Below are 14,584 nucleotides of genomic sequence, written 5' to 3'. Positions count from 1 at the left end.
ACATACAAAGAACTGACAGATCATTTACTTTTAGAGTCTTAATAAAGCTGAGAAGATTACTGAAATTAATCCTTCAATTTCACTTCTATCACTGGGATACTGTCTCGTTTTAAAACTGAAGCCTTTTATCCTGAAGTCATGGTGGGTAGCTTTATACTTACCAGACAGAAAGAACACTCGCACTGGCAGGTGACTGGAAGAAAGCCCTCAAACGCTGAGACTGGCTTCATGACTTCTGTCAGCTTGAACTAGATGAAACCGACGCTCTCTAAGTTGGAAGCTGCTGATTGCTGGCGGCCTCACATGGTGCAGCCCATACTCCGGCCGCTCAGAGGCAGGATACACTGACTCCCTGTATTTAACTGTATCCTTAAAGGTCAAGAACACTGGGTAACTAAGTTCTGGACTTAAGGTACTACCCCGCTAAATCGCCCTTCAAAGCCCTTTATCTTTGAATATTCCCTCCCTCCCACCTTCCTAGCCTGGAAAACTCCCCCATGGTCTTCAAGACTTAGGCCACATCAATTCTGCGAAGACGCTTCCCCTCACAGACTTTCCCTGCGCACAGAGCTGTCTTCCAGCTCCTCCAGTGGGCACGGGCGCCTTGGTGGGGTCACGCTTTTCGGCAACTTCATTAACGTATAACTTATGGAAATGGAAATTGACCTGAAAATGTTCTGATCCGTACCTTCTTCCTAGGCAAGTCCCTCACCCCTACTAAATTAAGATGATCCCTGAGTTATGGCATCACTGTAAGAGACCAGAGCGCATGCCTGATTCCTGCCATGCTGATGGGCACCAAGCGGGACCAACCTTTTCTTACAACCAGAAGAGCAGGAACTAAGAGCATCTTCAAGGAAGAGCCCTGAGCTCTCTCGCACCCAGTCAAGAAACGAAGCCAGATTAGATGCTCTGTGTTTGTGGAATGAGGTGCATGGGGGCACAAACCTCATCCATGTACGGTTTCACCAGTACTTGACCAACTAACGCCTCTGCATCCCATGTCTTGTCAATTGTAGCGTAAGTCTGGAGGCAGTGCCATATGATGTCCACATTGGAAGTCTGAAGCCCTTCTAGAAGCAGGCCTCCCAGGGACTGCTACAGCATGGCCGTAATGTGGGCTATACGCTGCAAGAACAGAGAGACCAGGAAAGAAGGTCCAGGCACCACAGTTTCTAAAAGCTCAAATATATGTGTATAATTTATATACATAAGTGTTATATATATAAAGCGAGCCTCTAATTCTACCAGAATATATGTAAGATTAAAATCCCAACATTTCCTAGAGAATAACAATGAATCTCTTCTCCCCATGATTGCTTTCGTTCTTTTTTTTTTAAAGGTTTTTATTTATTTATTTGTCAAGAGAGAGCACAAGCACACAAGGAGACACAGGCAGAAAGAGAAGCAGGCTTCCTGCCAAGCAAGGAGCCCAAGGTGGGACTCGATCCCAGGACCCTGGGATCATGACCTAAGCCAGAGGCAGTGGCTTAACTGACTGAGCCACTGAGGCGTCCCCTTCCTATGATTTCTTTGAAAGTAAGTCAGCTTCATCAAAGTGAAGTTTAGACAAAAAGTTTTTTGCCTCTTAAGCTACGGAGTAAATCTGACAAACGTGCATTTAAACCCAGTCAAGGGCTTTGGATAAATGAACTCTGACTACATCATATGATGTGTCAAGTTACATGAAATTCAGAATTAATTTTACTTGCATAGTTTGGAGACTACGCTTGTGTCTTTACACAAAATCTATCTAGTGTGTCATAATGGAAGCAGGGTCCCAAGCAGGAGACACTGAAAAAAACAAAATTCAAAGCTAGCTTCAAAATCCTGTAGAGTAGCAATTATCAGGGGCAATGCTAGGTCAAACCAAAATCATCCAGGAAATTCGCAAACAGCAAATTGAAAATCGAAACCAACCCTTGCTGGTCTTACTTTGTCCAGAAGAGCCATGCCTTTGCTCTGAACAGCATGAAAGTGTAACTGGTTAAATTCTGTGGCAATTCTCTCCAAAATCTGTCTAGTCCAGAGAGGGCTAGTAGAGACAATTAGAGAAATGTAATTCCCAAAGTTAAAAACCTGCCACCCCCACCGCCCCCCATGCCTTACAGTGCTCAGGCACCTGCACCTGAACGCCATCAATTTTCATGACAAACTGTCTGTGCAGCAGGCCCCAGTGCAAGGGGTGAGGAGCGGGGAGGTTGTAGAAGCCACCGACGCAGCCTGGCCCGGGCCACAGGGCCCAGGCAAGGCGATGGAGCTATTTTAGGTCAGTGTGGGTACAACTGCATGATTCCTCCACGTTCCTCGGGCTCTCCCATTCGTGCCCTTCTTCTCCCTTCTTCTCCCATTCTCTAACCCCCTCCTCTCTCTTGCCCTGTCCTACCGTTCATACCCGAAGCCCCCTCTTCTTCTCTGCCTGCCTCATTCTCCCTCCCAAGTACCTCCCCAGTACCAACTACTGCTGTCTCCTCAATCAGCTAAAACTGACCGCCTAGCAGCAACCTGGGAAATCGCTCAGAGCAGCGGACTCCAAGTTTAAATTTACCCAACGGCAGAAAGAGCAAGCTCAGTGCTCCGGGAGCTGGTGAGAAATCACTCACAGTGCATCTGCCATCAAGTGGACTGGATACACTTCCCTCTTGCCCCCCACATTAGAAAGCGTCAACCCCATTCAAAAGGAAGTCGAACAGTGAAAGAAAAAAAAACACACAACAAAGGCCCCAAAGCCCCTCCTGGGCTCTATGAGGCATCCCACATCTGAGGATGGGCAGTCAGGTAGTGAGGAAACACACTGTAAGAAAACCCCAAATCTCTGGAGACCTGCCATGGTGTGCCCCGTCCCAGAGCATCAGAACTGGTGTGGAGGGAAGGCAAGTGCTTGGCACGAACACTGCCGAACCCTAATCCCAACCTCTACTGACTGATCCCATGCGCATTTCCTATTTATCCTTTTCTCGGCATTTCTGGGCCTGGCAGAGCATGATGGATTTACTGTACGCTGACACTGCTCTGGCTTTCCTGACTCTAGAGCTCAGAGCTGCTCTTCTGGAGAAAAAAGTCCTCCAAGGTAATTAATTTTGAGCAAGAAAGCGCACAATGTCTGTTTATCAAGGACAGTGTTGCAAAGGGACAGGATTGTAAACACAGAGCTCACTGAGGTGTTTCTATCCGAGGAGCACAGCACCAACAGCAAAGATGGGAAGAACACTGGAGGGCCAGCTCCCCAGGGGCCGAACGTGGACATGGCTGGAGGAGCTGCAGGCGCTGCCAAGGGCCGCAGTGAAGCAGAGCCGCTGGAGACACACGGGCTGCAGAAGGGCCGCGTGCAGACTGTCTGCTAAGTGTGGACGAACGGGGCAGAAGCACGAGTGCAACGGGCTAGAGACACAAGCACAGTGGAGGCTGACCACTTAGTTGAATGCCTTGATGTGAAAGGGGACAGAGACCTAGGACCAGAGAATCGCTTCCTTTGGGATGTGTCCGTTCTTAATCTCCATCATGAGACATGCGGAGCATATGGTCTCTCAAGTTCCTTCCAAATCTAAAACCTTAATTCCTAAAATTTAGAAACCTAACTCCGCCTGCAAGGGGAGGGACTGTTAGCGTCACACAACAGAGCACTCAGGGCACCAGGCGACCTTGACGCAGGCAGCCCAGCTGGTATGTGTAGGACCAGCCCCGGCTACTCCCACTGCACCACTGTGCGTCTCACAGTGCTGACAGGACCTAACTACTCATTTTCTGAGTCACTCATCTACCCTGGCTGATTGAAAATTCACACCAGGAAGGGAACAAGACAATCACAGTATAACAAAGAGAGCCATCATCTTTTTCCTATTTCATAAGTTTTTCCTTTCCTGTTTGTAAATTTCAACTGGATATGTTTTATACTGTTTCATAATAATATAATGCTGGTGCAAAATACATCAATGGTAATACTCTGGGCATGTCTAGGAAAAAAATGAGATGGAGAAAAACCAAGATGAATGGTAGGTATGCCTTAAAGATCAACAGGACTTTGCTAGTCCTCAGGGAAGGTGATTCCAAATATACTTTTACACTGCAAGCATAATGACGTGTTGGAACTGTGGTCTATAACCAAAGCGTTTATAGGAACGTGTTATAGATTTCACTATTTCATGCTCTCCACTCTCCTGGAGCTACATTCTAGCCACAAACCTGGATTTTCTTCTTGTTCAGAAATGAATTCTAACTAAGCCGTCCCCGCCTAATTAGATTGGATGTGAAGTATTAATTTATGTGCTACGTAGTTAAAAAAAAAATGCTTACCTGCTTGCTTCTAGTGCAGAGGTTTCTTTCGAACTTTGTGAATTTAAGATTTTTTCAATCTTTTCAACTTGTATAAGCCTCAACACACACATCTATAAAAATAAAAATTAAGCAAACAAAACACGTCACCATCTTTACTCTTAATCATCTTTATTTCCCATGCTAAATGCAGGAAAATATAAGACCAAAAGTTAACTTCAAATATATAGGGCATGCTATATTTTGAATATTTCTATGAAACACAGAATTCTCAAGAATGCAAATCTTAGTTCTAGAATAAGCATACTTCCATATTCTATTGCAAGTTTATAGAGGAAAAAAAAAAAAAAACCTAGACTTTGCTTTCTCATATTCTATACTCTTATTTCTTTTTTTCCCCATCCTGAATCTTTCTATGGGCATTTCTTTCCTATTTTTTTAAAAAAGATTTGTTTATTTGAGAGAGAGAGAGACTGCATGTGCGTGTGCAGGGGAGGGGCAGAGGGAGAGAGAGTATCTCGAGCAGACATCCTGCTGAGCACAGACCTCAATGCGGGGCTCAATCTCATGATCCTGAGATCATGACCTGAGCCAAAATCAAGAGTCGGACGTTTAACCAACTGAGCCACCAGGCGCCCCTCCATTTGTTTTCTTATGGCCCTTTATTCATGTTTTAACTTTGGCTTCCGATTGTACTGGCCCTCTCAGTTTACATGTGCATATACCTATATGCCCAAGCACCAAATCATTAAAGACCTTTTACACTACAAATATTATCAAAGAGGTTGAGGGACATTATGAAAACTCTCATCCTTAAAGAACAAAAAAATACAAAGTCATCCATTCAATAAATAATAATAATAATGAACACCCCTGGGAGCTCGATATTCATTCCGACGGGGGGGGGGGGGAGGGTGGGGGGGCACGAGAAAATAAAGCAAGAAATACACCCTGCTCTCACAAAGCTTACTGTTTTGTCTGGAAGCGCACGACAAGCATTCTTTGGACAAAAGCTGTGAGGAGATCCAGAGGCGAATTAAACAGAAGCCTGTCCCTCAAACAGGCTTCTCCCCACTGAGATTTTAACAAATATGCTAATAATACACATAGAAAACATTGTACAGAGCAGCAGGCGAGAGTCAGAAGCCCAGACTCCCAATGCCCGCTGTGCCCCTACATCGTTATGATCATGAATGATATCGGGGACACTTGGAACTGGAGATAGCACTAAGGGGCACACTCCCGGGGTGAGCCCTCAGATGTACAGAGCCGTTGCCTGTCTCACACACCTGAAACTAAGCCAACACCGCATGCTAACTACTGGGAATTGAAAAAATTAAAGTGAACACCAGAACATAAAGAACACAGGATCAGAAAATAACAGCAAACCTACGGCAGAATCCTGAGCTTGCTTTGGAAAGCCCACTTCTCCCCTAGTCTCTGATATAGGCCTATTTTCTTTACAGGGCTGCTGACAATTTATACAGTCGTTAACTGTCAAGCGCTGCACCGACAACAGTTATCACTGTTTCTTGTTCTGGAAAAAGTGGGTGATCTTGAGATCGTGTGGGTACCTCTGAAATTCTGTCTTCTTATTTCAGGTAGATAACGTGACATAATGCATAAAATGCACATGCGTGAGAGCTTTGAAAAAAAGCTAAATTAAAAAAAAAAAGAAAAAAGCTGAATAGTGCTGACAAGTTCGTGGAGACAAGAGGAGAGGGCTTCAACTGGCATGCAGCATAAGAAATCTACTGGAGGGGGCGCCTGGGTGGCTCAGTGGGTTAAGCCGCTGCCTTCGGCTCAGGTAATGGTCTCAGGGTCCTGGGATCGAGTCCCACATCGGGCTCTCTGCTCAGCGGAGAGCCTGTTTCCCTCTCTCTCTCTCTGCCTGCCTCTCCATCTACTTGTGATTTCTCTCTGTCAAATAAATAAATGAAATCTTTAAAAAAAAATGAAATCTACTGGAGGGTACCTTTTTCTTATGTCCTCTTGTTTACACATTCGTTCATCTACTGCCCGAATTCCTTCACTGACTGATGACCTGAGGCTCTTTAAAAGAATAATAAAGAAAATGTATTACAGACATTGTTTTGTCACATTATCAATTTCCTACATCTCATTTAATTCCACAGAAATTAATACCTGTGCACCAGTACTATGCAGATATTGACCAAAAAAAAAAAAAACATGATATACCAGACACAGTTACTGTTGAGGGGACTCATGACCTGGGGGCATAATGACACGAAGGCAGGGTTGCATGGCCACAAGAAGAATGACATATACAGTGAAAGTTATGGGGATGAGGGGGCTTAGAATGGAGAACAGATAATATGAAGCAAAGTACAGGAGAGTCTGGAAATTCGACGGGGCTCGAATCGGACTCTGAAAGCCATGTGTACACAGCTGCCGAGGTGGGGAGGGGATGGGGAGCAGATGTAAGTGCACACACACTCAGGGGCAGGTTCAGACAGGCACACAGCCATGTGCACTGCAGGCTTCCTTCTGGAGAGAAGCAGAAATAGGAATGGAGGGCCAACTTCACTGAGATGAAGTCTTTAGATTCTGCATATTTTGGAGAACGAAAGAATGTCAAAGCACTGATGCATGATGATGAAATGTGGGTATGGGAATACCAGGAATCAAGAATGAAGAACAGAAGACCAGAAAAAGGCAGAGCACAGAGGTAGAGAAACATGTCCAGAAGCTAATGAATAAAGAGATAATTAGGAATTAGGGCCAAAACAAAGGTTAACAGAAACAACTAGAATGAAGTAGGCATATCACAAAAATTCCAAGGAAGGTGAATTAATTCACTCCATCAACATTATGAAACACCTCCTGGACGTCAGTATTGTGGCAGCCTACAGGGATGCAATGAAGACAGATATAGTCGTATCCCTCAGTGGTCTGAGAATCTCACAGAACAGCTTCAGAGTTGGGACCAGAAAGGCAGGTCAGGCCTGTAGCTGAGCAGGACCAAAGTGGCCATAAAAACAGGCCATGGAAAATGGAGGGGATACGGTGATGGCAGGGGGTGAGGCGGGACAGGAGCCTGTGTGAGTAGAGCAAATCTGCCTCCAGGGAGGGGGTTCGAGAGAAGAGTGGGAGGCCAAAGGAAGGCTAGGCTTGGGAAACAACACCACTATGAGGCCCCGGGAGGAAGAGGCACACCAAGGAGGCAGTGGGAGAGCCCCACAGCGGCTGGTGTGGAATCCAACAGCGGACCATGAAAATCCCTTCCATTCCAAGGAAAAGTATCTTTAACACGATTTTGTAAAATTCAAATGAGACATAAACCATGGAAAGTATTGGCTACCTCAAGGCACAACTCAAGATTTTTACCTGTTTCACGAACTCTTTCCTGCCTGCCCCTCCCCTAGGCTTCTCAGCACTGATATTTCCATCACTCTGCATTTTTCTTGGTTCTAACCATGTACTGTGTCTTCCCTTAAATTATGTTCTCCTTATATTCTCTCTAGGATGCAGGCACTGTCTTAGGGGAGGGACGCAAGAGGCCACTCAAGCTAGAGGAGACACACAAGGAAGGATGGTGTCGTTTATGACAAGTTTACGACAGGGCATCAGAATGGACAGAGGCTGTAAGTCAGGGCACCAGACACAGATGGGGGGGGGGGGCGGGAGGGGAGACAGGGCAGCACAGTTTTTTGTTAGAAGTGATGCCACAACTGCCCCTCCACTGTTCACCCAGGTGGAGTTCCTATTCCCAATGGCTTAGAGGTGGGGAGTCCCATTCCCACAACAGAGATTTTTCTGAGAGAACATGCAAATGTAACATTTATTAAGTATTACATTTTATTTATATTATCCTTTAGTTCCATTAGGGATTACACAGTTTTTGTAGATCAGCCCAGGAACCTAACCACACGTAGATTACGTGGGGTGGGGGGGGGATATTTACAAGATTACAAACTGTTAAAATACAAGTCATTCGTAAGTTAGAAACCACTTACATATGACCAAAGTGGCATTAATAAGTTGAATTTGGAAATATGCTTCCTCTCCCCTGACATTTTAAGGTTGTCTACTCTGAGAATATGTCTTCTTCAAATCGAATATGTTTTTTTAGGTTTTTAGCATATGCAAAAACAAAATCATTTACAACTCTTCTGAAGGTGAATATTATAATCATGAACCATTAAAATACAACCACCAGTACCACCAAACTAACAGATGAAAAGAATTCTTAGAGAAAAGCCGACGAGGACAACAGGCGTCACAGAAGACTGTTTTCATTAATTGGGGACTTACCAGAACTTCTCGTAACTGTCCCAAAGGCACAGAAAGTTGATTGAGGGCTTTGTCCATGCCAACCTAAAGGCAAAACCAGGTTGGCACAAACACATCACGATAAGGAGTAATAGTGACGTATCTATTTAACGATCAAAGCAGTACCAGATTTAAGTTATTTTTTTGGCACAACCGTATTTTACTACATAACTAGCTAAACAACAGAAGTGTTATTTGGCCATTAATGTTGTTCATAGAATATGAAAAAAATCTGTTGAAATACATGAAACTATAAAAATAAGGGAAGTCAGGAGAAACGAAAGTTTCCTTAAGAACAATTTGCCTTTAGATGATATTTTAAATGAATGTGAAAAATTTTCACAGAAGGTGAACAGTTCTCTGTCTGTAATTGATGATACTCAGCCAGCTGATGTGAAAGTCTGACGGGCTACGTCTCTCTTAAACATTATTATAAGCCTTGAGAAAAATAGAAATTAAACAGAAGTAAAATTTTCTAGGTTTTTAATCCTATTGGGATATTTATCTTAGTGGTATATTTCCCAAAAGCAAATGTGCATCATTAATTTTAATGCTTCTTGAAATTCCCATGGAGCTGCAACTTTCTGTGCTTCTCTGGACAAACAGATTTAAAACAAAATGAAGCATCAACAAGGAGACTTTTCTGCCAAGTAACAAAATTCAACATTTCTAAATGGCTTTTACAAACAATTGATAAGCTCACTGCAAATCATTCTTATATTTTTATAAAACCAAACTTTTTAAATATCAATATTGGCCAATGTTCCCTCAACCTAGTTCTGGCTAACAGATATACCTGGGAGTAAATTAAACATTGTAAGAGTGGTGGACATTTGCTCCTACAAATTAGTCTAAATCAAGGAAGACTTCAGGGTAATCACTTACCAACTAATAAAACAACCTCTTGGGTATTATCCTTTACTTTTCACTGTTGACTAATGAATTTGAAACATAATCAAACTAGAGCAACCTTAAATAAATAAAAACTAAAACAAAAAAATGTATTCCAAAAAGTTTAGTTCTTTTATTAATGAAATTGGTAATTTCTTCAAGTTTCTGGTGGGGTTGGTGGGGTAATCAACTGAAAGGTTTCTAAAAACTCTGCCCTTTTAATAAATATGAAGGAGAGAGAAAGTGTGTGTGTGTGTGTGTGTGTGTGTGTAGGACTTGTGAATTTCAGGTTTACCAAGTTTGTGGAAAGGTTGACAAAATCTGCATAATCCTTGTTGATGATCTCGACCATGGCTATTTTAAGAAGTTTATAGTAGAGTTCCAGATCTCCTCTTAGTTCCTCCAGCTGGACATGCTTCCTACAGTCAGACACAAAGTGATCGATGTCGAAATCTTCCTGAAAATCAAACCAGAAAGAAAAAATGATTGCACTGATACCACATTTTACATAGAAAAATAAGATCAGCGAAAGAATAAGAGGCTGTATTACTGCAGGGGAACACACACAGGACATCAGGGGGTCTGCTCACTTTCTAAGATTATGGGAAAGGGGGCCCCTCACCAAGACCATTCTCTCCTGTTGCCTAACTCTACAGGCATTTTATTTCTTTTAATTATACATTTCAAAGAGGCTCTTCTCAAAATAGAAACAGCTTTTTCTTCTTAATTTTAACACAGCGATTCACATCCTTCCAGACTTTGTTTTGGTCTCTTTACTTTTTTTTTTTTTTTAAGATTTTATTTATTTGAGAGAGAGAGACAGAGAGAACAAGTGGGAGGAGGGGCAGAGGGAGAAGCCAGCTCTCTGCTGAGCTGGGAGCCTGAAGTCAGGGTTCATTCCAAGACCCTGAAATCAAGATCTCAACCGAAGGCAGACGCTTAACTGACTGAGCCACCCAGGTGCCATAGTCTTTCTCTTTAAAATATAAATTACTTTTGGGGTGCCTGGCTGGTTCAGTGGTTATGGGTTCAAGCCCACATTGGGCTTTCTGCTCAGCAGGGAACCTGCTTCCCTGTTTCTCTCTCTGCCTGCCTCTCTGCCTAATTGTGATCTCTGTCTAATAAATAAATAATTTAAAAAAAATAAAATATCAATTACTTTTTAAAGAAACTGACATATAATGGACACATGTTAGTTTCAGGCGTACAACATAAAAATTCCATATTTTTATCTGTTGTGAAATGATCACCCTAAGACTAGTTAACATCCATCACCAAACATACACATTTTTTTCTTGTGCTAAGAACTATTAAGCTTTAGCAACTTTAAATATATAATAATATACGGCACCTGGGTAGCTCAGTGAGTTAAGGCCTCTGCCTTCGGCTCAGGTCATGATTCCAGGGACCTTGGATCGAGCCCCACATCAGGTCTCTCCTCAGCAGGGAGCCTGTTTCCTCCTCTCTCTCTGCCTGCCTCTCTTCCTACTTGTGATCTCTGTCAAATAAATAAATAAAATCTTAAAATATATATATATATATATATATATATATATATATATATATATATATATAATATACTATGCAGCCATCAAAAGAAATGAAATCTTGCCATGTGCAATGACGTGGATGGAACTAGAGGGTATGCTGAGTGAAATAATCAGAGAAAGACAATTATCATACAATCTCCCTGATATGAGGAATTTGAGAGGCAAAGTGGGGGGTGTGGGGGTAGGGAAGAAAAAATGAAACAAGATTGGATTCAGAGGGGGGCATCTGGGTGGCTCAGTGGGTTAAAGCCTCTGCCTTCGGCTCAGGTCATGATCACAGGGTCCTGGAATCGAGGCCACATCGGGCTCTCTGCTCAACGGGGATCCTGCTTCCTCCTCTCTCTCTGCCTACCTCTCTGCCTACTTGTGATTTCTGTCTGTCCAATAAATAAATTAAATCTTAAAAAAAAATATTGGATTGGGAGGGAGACAAACCATAAGAGACTCTTAATCTCACAAAACAAACTGAGGGTTGCTGGGGGGAGGGGTGTAGGGAGAGGGTCGTGGGGTTGTGGACATTGGGGAAGGTATGTACTACGGTGAGTGCTGGGAAGTGTGTAAGCCTGACAATTCACAGACCTGTAACCCTGGGGCTAAAAATACATATTTCTAATAAAAAATAATAAAATTAATATACAATAATACACAGTATTATTTACTACAGTCACTATGATGTACATTACATCCCCAAGGCTTATCTTATTAACTGGAAGTTTATACCACTGGACCCCTTCATCTATTTCCTCTACAACCTCGCCTCTGGCAACCACCAATCTGTTCTCTATGACTTCATTTTGTTTTGTTTTTTAGATTCCACATGTGAGGGAGATCATACAGTATTTCTCTTTCTCTGTCTGACTTATTTCACTCAGCACAATATCCTCAAGGTCCATCCATGTTGTTGCAAATGGCAAGACTTCCTTCTTTTTATGGTTAGTATTCCATCGTATACACACACATTGTCTTTATCCATTCACCCCATTGGTGGACACTTTAGTTATTTCCAAGTCTTGGTTGTTGTAAATATTGTGATACTCACTACCGTGAGTGTGAGTCTTGCTAGCCGCTAGAGCCAGGTGATCTAGAGGTATACCTGGGTAGCAACTGCAAACCTCGGGGCATCATACGAGCATTCAAGCTCCTTTCCAGGAGATACCAGAAAGCAGAAGCGAGGTAGAGGGACAGCGCAAAGATGGTACCCATCAGCTCCATCTTTGGAGAATACCTTACTAGGCTCCCAGATCCACGTTAAATTAGATGCCTGCCCCTCAGGGCTTTAAGATAAGCAAATGAGCCTCTTTCACAGAAATCTGATCCCATTTCAGTCTGCTGCTTCTGTGCTGAGTTCCAGGGTGGGTCAGTCTACTCGCGGGACTGCTTTAAGAACTGTTTCTCAGTTTGCTATAGCCTTATGGGTCTCATGGGTGCAAGCTCTGATGGCTTTCAAAGCTGGATGTTTTGGGGTCTTGTCTCTTAGATGTACGTCTTGGAAGTTGGGGTGCCAGAAGTGGGGCTCAAACCCTTTGCTCCTCAGGGAGAAGCCTGGGGTTTTGAGTACCCTCCCAATCCCAGGTCGCTGTACCAGGGGTGGGGTTTATGGCAAGACTGATTCTTACTTCAACATAGGTTTTTTTTCCTTACTCACCTAATGTGTAGGAGTCACTCAGCTAGTTGTAGGGTTTTTTCCACAGGAAATTTTTCCATATGGAGCTATAGATTCAGTGTGTATTTCATAGAAGAGATGAGTTCAAGATCCTCCTATGCGACCATCTTGAATGGAAACCCCAGACCTTCTCTATGTATGTGTGTACACACACATATGTGTACACACACACACACACACACACACACAAATATTCATGCTCTTCTAAACTATTTCCCATCTAGGGGCACCTGGGTGGCTCAGTGGGTTAAGCCTCTGCCTTCGGCTCAGGTCATATCTCAGGGTCTTGAGATTAAGCCTCACATCAGGCTCTCTGCTCAGCCGGGAGCCTACTTTCCCCCCTCTCTCTGCCTGTCTCTCTGCCTCCTTGTGACCTCTCTCTCTCTCTGTCAAATAAATAAATAAAATCTTTAAAAAAGAATAAAAAAATAAAAAATAAAAACCCATTCTATTAAAAAAATTTCCCATCTAAAAATATAACTTGAATGTCTTTACATAAAACACATACATTTCTATTAATATTTTATGTGCATGCTGAGTGTCCCATTGAACAGATGTTCCAAATCTTTCATAACCTATTTCCAAGTATTGGTCTCACAGGATTAGCTATCCTGTGTTTCCCCTTTACAATACTGTGATACCCTGGTAGGCTTATATGCTTAGAGGCAATAAATTACTATCTAATTCCCCTGTGACTCTGCTACTCCATGACCTGTTTAGTCAGCAAGAATCAAATGTGATGATTCCAAAACTAGTTAAGGACACCTACACTTACTTTTCATTAAACACTATGTAAACCAACAAAATATGACTGCAAAAAAAAATCACTGTTCTTTTGAAAACTAACACAGCTACTTTGGAAAGATTTGATACAAAGAAACCAATAAGAAAATTTTTGCTAAGTTAGGTATGGGTGAGATGACCAAGTACCAGGCAGGGAGGGAGTGATCACAGGATTCTCACTCAATTCAGTTAAAGAAACTGAAACTGAATGCAAAAAACGACAACATAGAAAGCTTTTTTTAAAGATTCTTTTTATTTATTTGAGACACAGACAGACAGTATGAGCAGGGAAAGGGGCAATGGGAGGAGATTCCCTGCTGAACAGGGAGCCCAATGTGGGACTCCATCCCAGGACCCCGAGGTCATGACCTGAACCGAAGGTAGATGCCTAACCTATTGAGCGACCCAAGTGCTGTGATAACTCAGAAATCTAATCTGCAGGCCAGTTTCCAGAGAAAAGACCTGGCACTGTTTCAATGGAGAATAAATGTACATATTTTTTTCCAAATAAAATGCTAAAAACTGTATGTACCATTCCCTAAGAGTACTTGTTTAAACTGACTTTTTTAGTTAATCAACCAAAGACTGACCCTGCTAGTGTCAGAGAGAAGGACTTCATTTAAAACCGTAATTTCACAGTCATCTACAGAAAGCCACCTGCTCCTTACACTGGTGACCAAATTAGCCTGGACCTTTCTCTCCGGAGACAATTTCAGACCTTACATCATAGTTATGTAGTACATCACGGGAGGGGGTCTCGGTTCATAATCCTGGCCATCCTACTCATCAACTGTATACCTTTAGGTCGATCACTTTCCCTGCCTCAGTTATACATTGTTGAAGTTCTTGAACTTCATGATGGCATTCTAAATTGTATAACTGGGGTGCCTATGTGGTTAAGCATCTGCCTTTGGCTGAGGTCATGATCCCAGTCTCTTGGGTTTGAGTTCCACATCAGGCGCTCTGCTGAGCAAGGAGCCTGCTTCTCCCTCTGTCCCTTCCTCCTGCTCCTGCACTCTCTCACTCTCAAATAAAATCTTAAATAAATAAATAAATAAATAAGTAAGTAAATCATATAACTTAGCCTCAGTGAACAAATGCTATTAGGTAATATTAGTACTCAACTTACCAT

At 42.7% G+C, this 14,584-nt stretch overlaps 1 long non-coding RNA gene across 1 annotated transcript; it reads right to left on the bottom strand.

Annotated features, from left to right (window-relative positions):
* Positions 1–1,108: 1,108 nt before the first annotated feature.
* On the bottom strand, positions 1,109–9,909 carry LOC309857387. Its single transcript, XR_014307677.1, has 3 exons — positions 9,752–9,909; positions 8,548–8,610; positions 1,109–1,128 (listed from the first exon to the last, which is right to left on the bottom strand). It is a non-coding gene; the product is annotated as an uncharacterized lncRNA (long non-coding RNA).
* Between the last annotated feature and the right edge of the window lie 4,675 nt (positions 9,910–14,584).

The sequence above is a fragment of the Mustela nivalis genome (assembly GCF_964662115.1).
Source record: "Mustela nivalis genome assembly, contig: HAP1_SCAFFOLD_686, whole genome shotgun sequence".
In the NCBI taxonomy this organism is placed as follows: Eukaryota; Metazoa; Chordata; class Mammalia; order Carnivora; family Mustelidae; genus Mustela; species Mustela nivalis.
This window is presented reverse-complemented; position numbering and strand designations above follow the sequence as displayed.